The sequence below is a fragment of the Chrysochloris asiatica genome, unplaced genomic scaffold, assembly GCF_000296735.1.
Source record: "Chrysochloris asiatica unplaced genomic scaffold, ChrAsi1.0 scaffold00088, whole genome shotgun sequence".
Taxonomy (NCBI): Eukaryota; Metazoa; Chordata; class Mammalia; order Afrosoricida; family Chrysochloridae; genus Chrysochloris; species Chrysochloris asiatica.
The window spans coordinates 3,144,522-3,158,136 of NW_006408606.1; the positions used below are offsets into that span (position 1 = coordinate 3,144,522).

The following is a 13,615-nucleotide window of genomic DNA, read 5'->3' on the forward strand; positions in this document are numbered from 1 at the left end:
ATTATTATTTTTTTATTTACTCTTCCAGCTTGTCTATCAACACATAGTGAAAACTCAACATTTAACGAAATTTTGGAGTACACTATCTATGACACAAAGTTAGCAGATGCATTTTGTGGTGAAGATCAGATGCCATATTTGGCTAGCTTCTGTGGGTTGTCCCCATAACTAAAAGGCAAATCATCAGCCTCTGGTTCTGTTTTCAAAAACATTTTTCAAACTTGGATTCTTTTAAACAGAAACAATGAAGAACCATTTAATTATGCTTATCTAAAATAAAATAAAGTTCTAAATGTTCTCATATTCTGTTTAAGATATTACTTTTTCCCCACAAAATTATTTATCTTTATATGAAGCCTAAATCCAACTCATTTTTAACTGTTGTCATTCTGTAAATAAACCCATTCATTAATTATCTGGCACATTTGTAAAATATTTATAAAGTGACCTCTTACTATTACAGAAAAGTGTTGAGATTTATCACATCATAAAATATTTTTTTTTCCTAAAACTCTTGCAACTTTCTGAATTTCCTTTACTTCTATTGAAACACTTTATGTTCTTAGATTGTAACTTGTTGTTGTTGTTAAGTGCCATCGAGTAGGATCAAACCCATAGCGACCCTGTACAGGGTTTCCGAGGCTGTAAATCCTTACGGGAGCAGAACGCCTCATCTTTCTCCCGCAGAGCTGCTGGTAGTTTCGAACTGCTGGCCTTAAGGTTCGCAGCCCGATTCGTAACCACTACGCTACCACTACTGGTGGTATAATGCCAATCAGATTTATCCTGAGATGTACAGGAACCAAAATCAAAAGACTGGAAAATTCTTAAATACAATGGTTTTGGTGATCTTCTATGTTTGTGTTCTACGCCCTGGTGGCATCGTAGGATAAGCACTGAACTGTTAACTGCAAAGTTGACAGTTCAAACCCTTCAGTCACCTCCTAAAGAAAGAATGAGTCTTTCTGCTCCTGTAAAGATCTAAGCCTCAGAAACCATATAAAAGGTCATTATGAGTTGGAATTGACTCAATGGCAGTGGGATATTTGGGTTTATAGGAAGTTTAGATAAAAGAATGGTATGAACAGTTTAACTGGGCATTGAAGGTAGGCATGATAACTTCCAGAATCCAATATAATTGCATTTAGGTTGTATGCTGATATTTGTTACCATGCATATCTTTCTTAGTGTTTTATATACACTTCCCATTTGTACTAACAAATACTATATATTTTAAAAATTCATTACTGAAGAAGCATAATTTATCAGCTGTGCAAAATTTTACATTAAAGAAAAGAAAATTATGCCTCACACTCTGTTGGTTATACTTATAATAAAATACAAACTCTTCAAACAATTCAATTATTTTTCCACTATTTACTTAGTATAAAGGATAATTAAGATTGTGTCACAAATATTTCACACATATACCAAAATGGTTCTATATATATAATAAAGACTGGGAAACCATATCAAAATTAAGGCTTTAAAAACTCATTCAAGACAGGCCAGAAACAAAGGGCCCTAGGATCATCAAGGGAGAAGAGCTCAAGCAGAATGAGAGATCTTATCCAGAGAAGCCGTGACACCAGAAATGGAGGCAGAGATGGGGACAGGAGAAAGGGAGCAGCTGTGGACTCTAGATTCATGGGAAGTAAGGGACTAAGAGATGGCAAACAGGAGGCAGACTTGTAGAATGTCCCCTTTGGTGGTGTAAGTTATTATATATGCCTTAGTGTTTATTTAAAAAAAAAAAAGCTAAAATGACTAGAGAGAAACTCTGGTAACTGATGGTATATGGAGGGGATTATAATCAATGTAATGAAACAGGTATATGATTTGTTGAATGTAAAACTGATGATCTGCCCTATAAACTTTTACTCAATCAACAATCAAAACCTTAAATAAAAAAAAAATAATAATAATAAAACAAAAAAATCTCATTCAACATATTGATTGAGTCATACGGTAAGGTCAAGTATTGATTTAACTCATACTGCTTGGAGTCCTGGTGTGGTGCTGTGGGCTAATGCCTCAGACTGCAAAGTCATTTGAACTATAAGGTCAGTGGTTCAAGCTCACCAGCTGCTCCTTGGAAACTCTATGGAGGGTTTCTATGGGTCGGGATCAACTCAACAGCACTTAACAACAACAACAACTTTATATATGGAGTCCTGATGTGGCATTGTGGGCTAATGCTCCAGAGTGCAAAGCCATTGGAACTGCAAGGCTGGAGGTTCAAACTCACTAGATACTCCTCCAAAACCCTACACAGGATAGGAATTGACTCAATGGCACTTAACAACAACAACAACTTTATATATACTACAAGCCTCATCTTTCTCCCGCGGAGCGGCTGGTAGTTTCGAACAGCTGACCTTAAGGTTCGCAGCCCGATTCGTAACCACTACGCTACCAGAGCTCCTTAACTGTATATAAGTAGTACTGCTATTTGTATATAAAAAGACTGAGGATTAGAAAGTCTAAGTAACTTTTTTAAGGCCACACAGCTGGTGAAAAAATTGAGTAAAGGTTTAATTTGTGTGACTTGAACTCGGAGCTGTTTTACATGGATCCATGCAGCTCTGCCGGTTAATGCACCAGGCTGCAAGATCATTTGAGCCAAAAAGGCAGTAGTTCAAGCTCACCAGCCATTCCTTGGAAGCCCTATACAAGGTTACTATGAGTTGGAATTGACTTACAGTACTTAACAACAACAACAATTCGACCATACTGCTTGAAGTTGTTGCTAGAAACTAGATGTGCTGCTCAATGAGATGCTCTGAAACTGTGAAGCAAATAGTGTTTTTGTTGTTGAGCTCAGAAAACAAGATGAGGCACAGGGTGGAGGGAAAGCCTCACAGTGTGGAATCTCACTACATTTCAGTTTAAGCTACTATGCCATCTGAAGATAATGATCTAGGAATGGGTTTTGAATTTTTCACAAGATTCATGGTAAAGCTAAAGCAAATATTTTCTGAAGTATGATATGTCTCTAATATTTGGTCTACATTTCATGAATTTGTGCTTGGTTATCCACAATTTGATGAAATGGAAGATATTGAACTGACTCATATTAGTAGTTCTCCCACTGCTTGTAAAAAAAAAAAAAAAAAGTAATAAAGAAAACCTTCTCTAGAGAACAACTGTGCACTTATGTAGGCAGATGTATATTGAGGAGAAGCATATGATGAAATGAGAGAACAGATAAATGAACCAAGGACATAGAGCCAAAGGATGGGAGGAGTTGTATCAGTTTCATCACTAAATCTCAGTATCCTCATTTGGGAATAATAAAATAAAATTAAAATACAAAATACCTAAGAAGTAGTTCAGGGCAATGATAATAAGATAATGTATGTCATGTATTTAGGTTAATGCTTGGCACATATTTAAAGTGCATTCTAAATTACTAATTGTCATTGTACTAGTTTTACAAATAAGAAATTTAGGCAATTGACGTAAATAGGAAAGGTTCATTTTTAAATCTAATAGATTTTTATGTCTTGTCGTTGTTGTTAGGTGCCATTGTGTTGGTACTAACTCAAAGTGACCCTATGCACAACAGAACAAAACAATGCCCAGTCCTTCGCCAACCTCAGAATTGTTGCTATGTTTGAGTCCATTGCTGCTGCCACTGTGCCAATCCACTCATTGGGGGGTCTTCCTCCTTTTCTCAGAAATCCCACCTTGTCAATCATATCCTTCTGATAATATGTCCAAAGTATGAGAGACAAAGGCTGGCCATCCTGGCTTCAAGGAGCATTCTGGTTGTTCTTCCTCCAACAAAGATTGGTTTGTACTTTTGGCAGTCTATGGTACATTTAATATTCTCCTCCAACACCATAACTCAAATGCATCAATTCTGCAGTCACTGTCCAACGTGCCTAGTATTGAAAAGACCATGGCTTGTGCCAAGCACACCTTAGTCCTCAAAATGACGAGTTGGCTCTTCAACATTTTAAAGAGGTTTTGTGCAACAAATTTACCTAATGCAATACATTGTGTGATTATTTGACTGATGCTTCCACGTGGGTTGATGGTTGATTCAATCAAAATGAAGTCTTTGATAACTTCAATCTTTTTTCTATTTATGTGAATGTTGTTTTTTGCTCCAGTGCTGGGGATTTTTGTTTTCTCTATATTGAGGTACAAGCCATACTAAATGCTGCAGTCTTTGATATTCATCAGTAAGTATTTTAACTCCTCTTCGCTTTCAGAAAGCAAGGTTGTATTGTCTGCATATCAAAGGTTAATGAGTCTTCTCCAGTCCTGACACCACATTTTTCTTCATATAACCCAACTTCTCAGGTTATTTGCTCAATACAGGTTGAATATGTATGGTGAAAGAATACAACACTGGCTTTTCTAATTGTAAACTACTTGGTGTTCTCTTGTTCTTTTGAGAAACTGCCTCTTGTTCTATGTATAAATTCTCTATAAGCACAAATAAGTATTCCAGAATACTCATTCTCTGCAATGTTGTCTGTAGCTTGACATGACCCACAAAATCGAAAACCTTTGCTTCGTCAATAAAGAATCTTTCTGGTATTAATGATATTGTCTGATAATTTCCATATTCCTTGGGTCACCTCTTTTTGGAATGAGCACAAATAAAGATATCTTCCAGTCAGTTAGCCAGACAGCTGTCTTCCAAGTTTCTTTGCATAGATAAGTGAATGCCTCCAGTGCTTCATCAGTTTGTTGAAAGATTTCAATTTGTATTCCATCAATTTTAGGTGACTTGTTCTTTGTCAGTAACTTCAATGTTCCTTGGACTTCTTTCTTTAGCATTGTTGGCTCTTGACCATATGCTACCATTTGAAATGGTTGAATATCAGCCACGCATTTTTGGTACTGTGACTCTGTGTATTTCTTCCATCTTATTTTGATGCTTTCTGTATCACTCAATATTTTACCTATATAATCCTTCCATATTGTAAGTCAAAGCTTAATTTTTTTCTTAAGTTCCCTCAGTTGATTGTGTTCTTCCTTTTTGGTTTATAATTCTAGGTCTTTGCACATTTTGTTATAATATTTAACTTTGTCTTCTCAAACTACCTTTTGAACATTTCTATTCAGCTCTTCACCTCCTCATCTCTTCTTTTGCTGAAGAGCAAGTTTCAGAGTCTCTTCTGACACCCATTTTGGTCTTTTCCTTCTTTCTTGTCTTCTTAATGACCTTTTCCTTTCTTTCTGTATGATGCTCTTGATTTCATCCCCAGATTTTCTCATCTTCAGTTTTTAGTGCCCAATGCATCAAATCTTAATTCTCAATATTTTCCCCAATAAAACTATTGGCTCTATTCTATAATAAATGTGTTGATATTGTTATTGTTTTTAGCTGAGATCTAGTTGACCTTGAGTTATGGTGACTCCATACACAACAGAAAGAAAAAAAAAATCACTGCCTGGTCATATGCCAACCCCACTATTAATTGTGCATCAGACAGTTATGATTCACAGGGTTTTCAATGGCTGACTTTTACAAGTAGAACACCAGAACTTTTTGCCTAGTCCATCTTAGTCTGGAAGCCCTGTTAAAAACTGTTCGACTTCATTACAACATACAAGCTTCTACTAGCAGATGGATGGTGGCTAAGAATGAGGTGTATTCCTACAAATCTACCAATGTCCTTTATCCTATGATAATGCTATCCAGAAAGTACGTTAATTGATCCTTACTCTTTCTTTTAAAAGAAAAAAAAAATTGTTGTTGTTGAAAATATATACAGCAAAACATACACAAATTCAACAATTTCTACATGCACCACTTAGTGACATTGATTACATTATTTGAGTTGCACAATCATTCTCACTTTCCTTTGCTGAGATGTCCCTCACTCATTAAAACATAATTTCACTGTCCCTTATGGTTCATATGGAATCATTCAAGTTTCTGTTGTCAGTTTGAACTCATACAGATAGTTCTTAAAAAAGCATAATGTTCAAGGCAGACAAGTTTTACTAGTTAAACTAAACTCTTGTTGGGTTTTAAGAAAATGTCAGGGGATAATTTCAAGTTTTAAAGATTATCTCAAGATAAAGTTTCAGAGGTCCTTCCAACCTTTATAGTTCCAATGTCTGGAGTCTATTATGACTTGAAATTCTGTTATGCATTTCCACCATTTTGATCAAGATTCTTTCATAGTGTCTTTGATCAAAATGTTCAGTAATGGTACCTAGGAACCATCCAGTTCTTCTGGTCTCAAGTCAAAGGAAGCATTTGTTCATGGTGTCAATTAGCCATACATGTCACATCCTCTTCTTATTCCTGAATGTACTTTCACTGTTGCTCTAGATGAAGAGACACCAACTGCTGTGCCTTTGATGACAGCTTGAAAGTTTTTAAAACACCAATGTCATAGAGTCAATTCTGACTTATAGCCAGCTATATAGGGTTTCTGAGACTATAAATCTTTATGGGCTCAGACAGTCTCATTTTTCTCTCATGGAGTGATGGGTGGTTTTGAACCCCTAGTCCTTTGGTTAGCAGCCCAACGTCTCACCCACAGGGCTACCAGTGCTCTTTAGAAAGTAGAATAGAAGCACTAGACATATTATTAGACCAATTAACTGGGATATTCCATGAAACCATGGCCTTAAACCTCCAAACCAAGAAACCAAATCTCATGAAGATGTTGGAAGCACATAAGCAGTCTCAGCAGTTATTGTTTTGCTCTTTGTTTTTCATTGTTGTAAATATGTCTAGCCCACAGTTTTTGACAGTTAAACATGTTATAGGTTATTGTCAATCATTCTCCTTTTTTCATAATCATTCCTTTGTAGTACAAATATATGTGACCATAGTTCTCAAAAAAAAATTTACTGCTTTGATTGACACATTGAATTATATATTTTAAAATGTAAAACTTGATAACTTACAGTGAGATTTCAAGATATCTTGAAAATTTTTGATGTGACTATTCATATTTTATCCATAATTCTTAAACTTGTTAAGAAAGAAACCCAGTAACAGTCAGACAAAGGTTTGGCATTGGTATTCTAATGTGTCTGGTGACATACATATGGAAAACCACATACACTGATGACTAACTCATTTGGTCAGAGACATGTGATTTATTTCTTTGTTTATAAACTACACAAAGATTGCTGCTGATACATTTTCTGAATTAGTAAGCAAAAAGAAAAAAAAAAAAAAAAAAGAGAGAGAGAAGTTGTTTACCCAGGAAAATAGTCAGCAAGTTCAGTCTCACTGTTTTCATGCCAAAGACAATCATAACTGTTCCAGAATATTTGTATCCAAAAGATTAAAGTACACCTCCAACAAATGACACTGGTTTGAGAAGTGGTCCTTGTAAGGCACATTACGTCCATATGGAGTTTCCTCCAAAGTAAAGACAATTCCCACAAGTAGGCCCCCTCAGTAGTTGTCACAAATCACTTTGTAAGAGAATCTTCTCTTTCAATTTTCTTCACAGTTAAAGAATACATAGAGAGTGAGACCAAAATCTTTCTCGCTGCCTCACTTTATTTACTACCCTGAATGTGTGTACATGGGTCTTTCCTCCCTCAATTTCATAAAGGAAACCTTACAAAAACATTGCTCTATAGGTTCATACTTCAGATATATTATCAGGAGGGAACAGTTCCTAGAGGTGGACATTAGGTTTTCTAAAGTGAAAGGTGAGTGAAAAAGAGGAAGACTCCCAATGAGAATGGTACAGAGGCAGCAGCAATGGGTTCAAGCTTAACAAGGATCGTGAGGATGGTGCCGCAAAATTCAGGGTTTCATTCTGTTGTGCATCCGGTCGCTATGAGTCGAACTGACCCTACGGCACTTAGCAACAGCAACATGGCTTCTAAGCTCCTTAATGATATTTAACAAATCTTCTACATTAATTCAGCTCTAAATTTTATGTTTGTAATTAATTTTTATTTTATTTTATTTCCAATTCCACCGCCAAATTCCAATCCTATACAAGCCCAATGATAGCACAGACTTCAGAACTCACTGCCTCTCAACATTAGGTAGAAAGATAAAATCAAGTAATAAAAATGTTGCTTCCCATGATTTCAAGCTAATGAGCCTCAGTTTTACAACATTCTTCCCAGGGGAAGGACCTAGCTCTTGGCAAACACAGAGCTTGATATTTCTTATCTGTTAATAGGATAATGAAACCATGCTTTTGGTGTTGCATTTGTGTATCTGTTTGCTTGGCTTTGAACCTTTCCTTTTATTCATGTGAAGAAGCGGCATGTGGTTCTTTAAGTTCCCAGCGCTTTTACAGGGATATCCCATGTGAAGTGCCACACATGTTCACTATTACTTTATCTTCACTCCAGACTTTCTGTTGGCTCCAGGATAATACAGCCTCCTCTTGGAAGTGAATGTAATGTCTCAACATGAGAATGTCCAAAATTTATATCAGAATTATTCCTCATAAACTTATCTCAACAGTTTTATATAAATGGAAATATATATGCATAAATACATTTCTATACATATTACTTAACAATTATTTGATACTAAATCTTTCTATACATAAGTATTTATATATTTGTATATTTGTTATTCATTTAACATACAGATTCCATGAAGCAGGTATTAATATTTAACGTTGTTAAATGAAGATCTAGGAATTAAAATAACTTGGTCGATTTATTTATATTCAGCATATGAAGACAGAGATTCAGCTTTGAACCCTTTTAATTTTTTTCTATTATCATGAAGCTCAGATAAAACTGTGTCACTCTTATTATAGATGTTTTACTCAATATCATCATCATTTTTATTAATTGGTGTGGTACTGCGAGAATGGGCCAGACTGCAAGGTCGATTTGAACCAGTAGTTGGCGGTTTAAACTCACTAGCAGCTCCTCAGAAACCCTATACAGTGTCGCTGTAAGTCAGGACCGACTCCACTCAACAACAACAACAGCATACTCTTTTGAGGTCTTGGTATGGTGCTGTAGAATAAGTACTAGACCGCAAGGTCGATTCGAATCGCCATTCCATCGGCAAAAACGAACCAGCCGCTCCTCGGAAACCCTACACAGGGTATCTATGAGTCGGAATCGAGTGGAGGCACTTAACAACAACAACACATACTCTTTTAAGTTGTAAGCCAATTGAGAACAACCATTGTCTAATTAATCTTTATATAAAGTCATAATGTTTATCATTAAGTCTTGTGTTCAATCTCTATCAACTTCTTAGATTTTATATATGAATATGCTTATTTGAAATACAGTGGTAGTCAAGGTAAAAATAATTTCAAATTTTAGTTTGTAAAGATATCTGTATTTTATTATACATACATATTTGTGCATGTATATAAAAACAAACATATATATGTATTTGTTTTCTGTAGAGTAATAAAGCACATAATATTTTTACCACAATAACAAAGGTTTCAGGTTTGAAGTTGCTAGATTGAATGACATTGAATGACATTTAAAAAAGTGTACACAAAGAAAACCAAACAAATCACACACACACACACACTCATACACACACACACAAGACTGCACACAGTTTAATCCTTTGATTGTTCACTATACAATGGGTAATCCCAGGCCTTTTCTGAGTCATACTTTATACTTTTGAATTTGGGAAAAGATTAAACTAGAATTATCTTTCAAGACTTTTAAACTTAATATGTTCAAGTATATAAAATTTACATGAAAAGAAATTTAAAATAAAAATGTAAAGCGTAAAAATGATCCAAGCATCTACTCTATCAGAAAATGCATTTTAGGACGTGCAATAAATGAGGTTAAATGGCCAAGTCAAGTTCAAACTGCACGGAGATTATAATTTTTATTTCAGCTCCTATAAATTAAAGATACCATTTTCCAGAAACATGAAAAGCTATTCAGTAGAAATAGAAATTTTCCTAGGCTGAAATCTGTTGCTTTGCAACAAAGCCAAGTTTATTCTTGACATCAGACATTTAGTGAATGAGTCCACTGACTGGGAATTTGTTATAATAAAGTATTAGCTTCTTGTTTCCCATGAGCCCCTCTTTGGAAACCCTATACAGGGTCACTATCAGTCAGAACTGACTTATGGCACTTAACAACAACAAGTATGTTTTTTATCTCACAACAAGTAAGGCATAAATATATATTGAAAGTCAACCATTCTAAATGAACACTTAAAATTATGCTGTTGTTAAGAGCCATCAAGTCAGTTTCTAGGGTTTCTAAGAAGTGACTGCTGGGTTTGAACTTGTGACTTTATTGTTGTTGTTGTTAAGTGCTGTCAAGTCAGTTCCCACTCATAACAACCCTCTATTTCCGAGGGTTTTCAAGGAACGGCTGTTGCCTTTGAACTGACAATCTTTGGTTCAAATCGACATGTGGTGCTTTATCCTGTATCACCACACCAGGACTCAGACCTCATAGGTAGATATAAATTTGAATCTAAAAAATGTATAAAGCAAACAAGTATGCCACATTTTAAATATGGTCCAAAGACTTTTGTTTAAAATATTCAATCTCATAATGTAAAATACTGATGCCAATTAGTTATATAAATAAATTCATAGAAATTAGGTATTGCACACTTAAATGTCACTTTAATTTTCCATTATTTCTGCAGGAATCTCGTACTAAAAACCTTTATCTTCATAATTTGAAATGGTATACTATATAGAGTTGACAAGTAAAAGTAAAAGCAATGATTTAGTAATGTTATGAAAAATGACATAAAAAAAATATAAAACATGTCAACTAAATATTTTATCCCCCATGAAAATCATGACATAAGGAATTAGGTTTTGGGAGGTATTAAAAGAAAAAAAAAAATCTCTAAACACATATTGTAATACTAGCTGCTACAACCAAATTTTAATAGTAGATTTCCTCTTGCTTCATTAGTGAAAACATAAAATTATATATAGATGGAGCTCTGGTAGTGTAGTGGTTATGAGTCAGGTTGCTAATCTCACAATCAGCATTTCAAAACTACCAGTGGTTCTGTGGGAGAAAGATGAGGCTTTTGGCTCCTGGAAAGATTTATAGCCTTGGAAACCCTGTGCAGGGTCGCTATAAGTTGGAACTGACTTCATGGCACATAACCACTACCACCACCATATGTATGGAATGAGTATCAAAATTGGCAACAGAGATGGTTATGTTTAAATAATATATAATTGCAGAAATTTTAAAGAAAATTCCTCAAAACAAAATCAAGAGTTATTTTATATTTCATTCAATTTGTATATTTTAAAGTTAGACAAGGGTAAGTCAAAAAGTATTTCACCAAAACTACAAAACCCATTATTTAACAAAATTTCAAAATGTGAAACTATTGTTTCTCAACTATCCTTCATCTATGTTTATATAGTTCTTAAGGCAGTGTTTCCATCTCACTAACTCTGCACACTATATGATCAGCATTGGGCTGCAAATTACAAGGTAAGCGGTTCAAATGCACCAGCTGCTCCTCAGAAACCCTAAATAGGGTTGCTATGAGTTGAAACCCGCTTGATGGCACTTAACAACAACATTCTCTGAAGAAATTTTTCACTCTTCCGTTAATACTAAGCCAAAACTACCTCTAGAAGAGACTCAAATATTGTTCCTTTTAAATGTTCTTTGAGTTCTGGGGGTACGGGGTTCTGGGAAAGTTGTCTGAATTGGCAAGATCAGTGCTGGAGGGTGAATGGGATAAGGTTTCCTAATGAAATTCTCATAGAACAGTCCTTTCTACCCTAGAAGAATTAGAAGGTATATTGTCATGATGGGGAAAAAACTCTTTAGCACACTTTTCTTCGTGTAATCTCACCAAAGTAGTGTTCAGTTTTTGTAAAGCTTTTCCATAAGCCTCCATGATCATCCTATGTCCTTCAAGAAAATCTATCAAGATTATGCCTTAGGAATTCCAAGAGTAACCACATCAGCCTTCTGAGCTAACCTTTCTGCCTTACATTTAACAGACCAAACACATTCTCTCAGAAGCTACTATTTTGATTTAATTTTTTTTTTTTTTTTTCTGAAAGCATCCTAGGAAAACAAAGACAAGTGTATAACTGAGGGTGTCTATAGTCATTCGCTAATTGCAGAGACATTTTAAAATATATTTTGTCTGGAACAAACCAGGCATGCAAGAACTAATCTCCTAGTAACAGTATGTTTTGACTAATCCTCCTATAAACTTTTTCTTAAACTTTGCAAATAGTTAACTGACATTAAAATGGGATTTCCTTTGTCTAATCTTATCCACTGTTGTTGTTAAGTGCCTTGGAGTCCTTTACTACTCATATCAACCCTGAAGAGAGTTTCCAAAGAGCAGCTAGTAGTTTGAATTGCAGACCTTGTGTTTAGCATTAAGAGTAGACTAAATTATTTTTACTGTATTTTAATTCTATGCAATACAACAGCAATTATATCTCTTATTTTGGACAATTTTTTCAAGTTAAATCACCTTGATAATATTGTTTTTGTTTATGGAAATAAAAATGAAAGTTTATATAAGAAATGTTCCTACTAAGCAGTGACAGACCTAAATTAATTAAATTAAATAACAAATATTTTTATGGCACTAACAGATGTGGCACCAACTCTTTCTAGAAAGAAGACAAAATAAAACTATTTTTCAACCTTGGAAAAAAGTTCCCATTAAAGACAATACAGTGGAAATTATTGAAGCTGCCTCAGAATCAATTGCATAAACAAGTCAAGCACAATTATATTCTGGTTGTTGTTGTTGTTGAATGCCATCAAGTTGACTTGATACTGACTCATACTGACTTTGTATAGGGTTTTCAGGGAGCAGCTGGTAGGTTTGAACTATGCAGTCCTTGCACTTCATAGTCCAGTGCTAATCCCATAGCACCATACCAAGGTAGTTGAAGAAAACTCTAAAACTATTTGATTTATAAAAACATTGGTGTCTTAAGGAATGTTTTCAAGTATTTTTTGTTATTAAAAATGTTTACCGAGAGAACAAACAAGATGGCGGATCGGGTGGACGTATAGCAGAGAGCTCCGCCAACAACAACACAGAATACGCAACCAAGCAGGCTCAGGGGATGGCCCCAGAACTCTGAACCACATATAAAGGAATACTTAGAAGGCTGGAAGGCTCACAACTGGGGGAGTTTGTGGCAGAAGCAAGAAATCTATTGCTTTCTAGTCCAGGACGCTCGGCTGCTCCAGGAGCCGCCATCTTGGGTGAGACCACATTGGGGAAGGATCGGAGCAGCCACAGACACCTGGCAGAACCTCTGAGATAAAGGTGTGGACATTCTTTTCTTTTGGTATCTGCTCATTAGTCCCTTGCTGTCTGCGCACCTCCATTTTGGTGACTATAGGGGTGCCTGAGCTAATGGGCATGCCAGCATCACCCTCGGAGAGTTCTACTACGCATGCGCACAGATCTCCTTGAAATTTAAAGAGACAGTTTCCAATTAAAACCAAACAGCCACAACCTGCCCTAAACTGTTTCAACTAGAAAAAAGGACTGAACTGGGATTGTGGAACGGGACAAGCAGACAAAAGAGGAACTAGGCCGAAAATTAAATCCTAAATTACATCAAAACAACCAACAGTGGTATCTTGAAACTTCTCCGGAAGAAGAGTGAAAAGGGAAGCCCATTTCCTGATCACATCTACCTGGAGGCATTCAGAAAGCATAAAAAAAAAA

At 35.5% G+C, this 13,615-nt stretch overlaps 1 protein-coding gene across 1 annotated transcript in view; it reads right to left on the reverse strand.

The window, feature by feature from the left end:
- The window catches only part of FAT4 (FAT atypical cadherin 4), a 267,907-nt gene that overhangs the window by 62,288 nt on the left and 192,004 nt on the right, over nt 1–13,615 (reverse strand). The window lies entirely within an intron of this gene.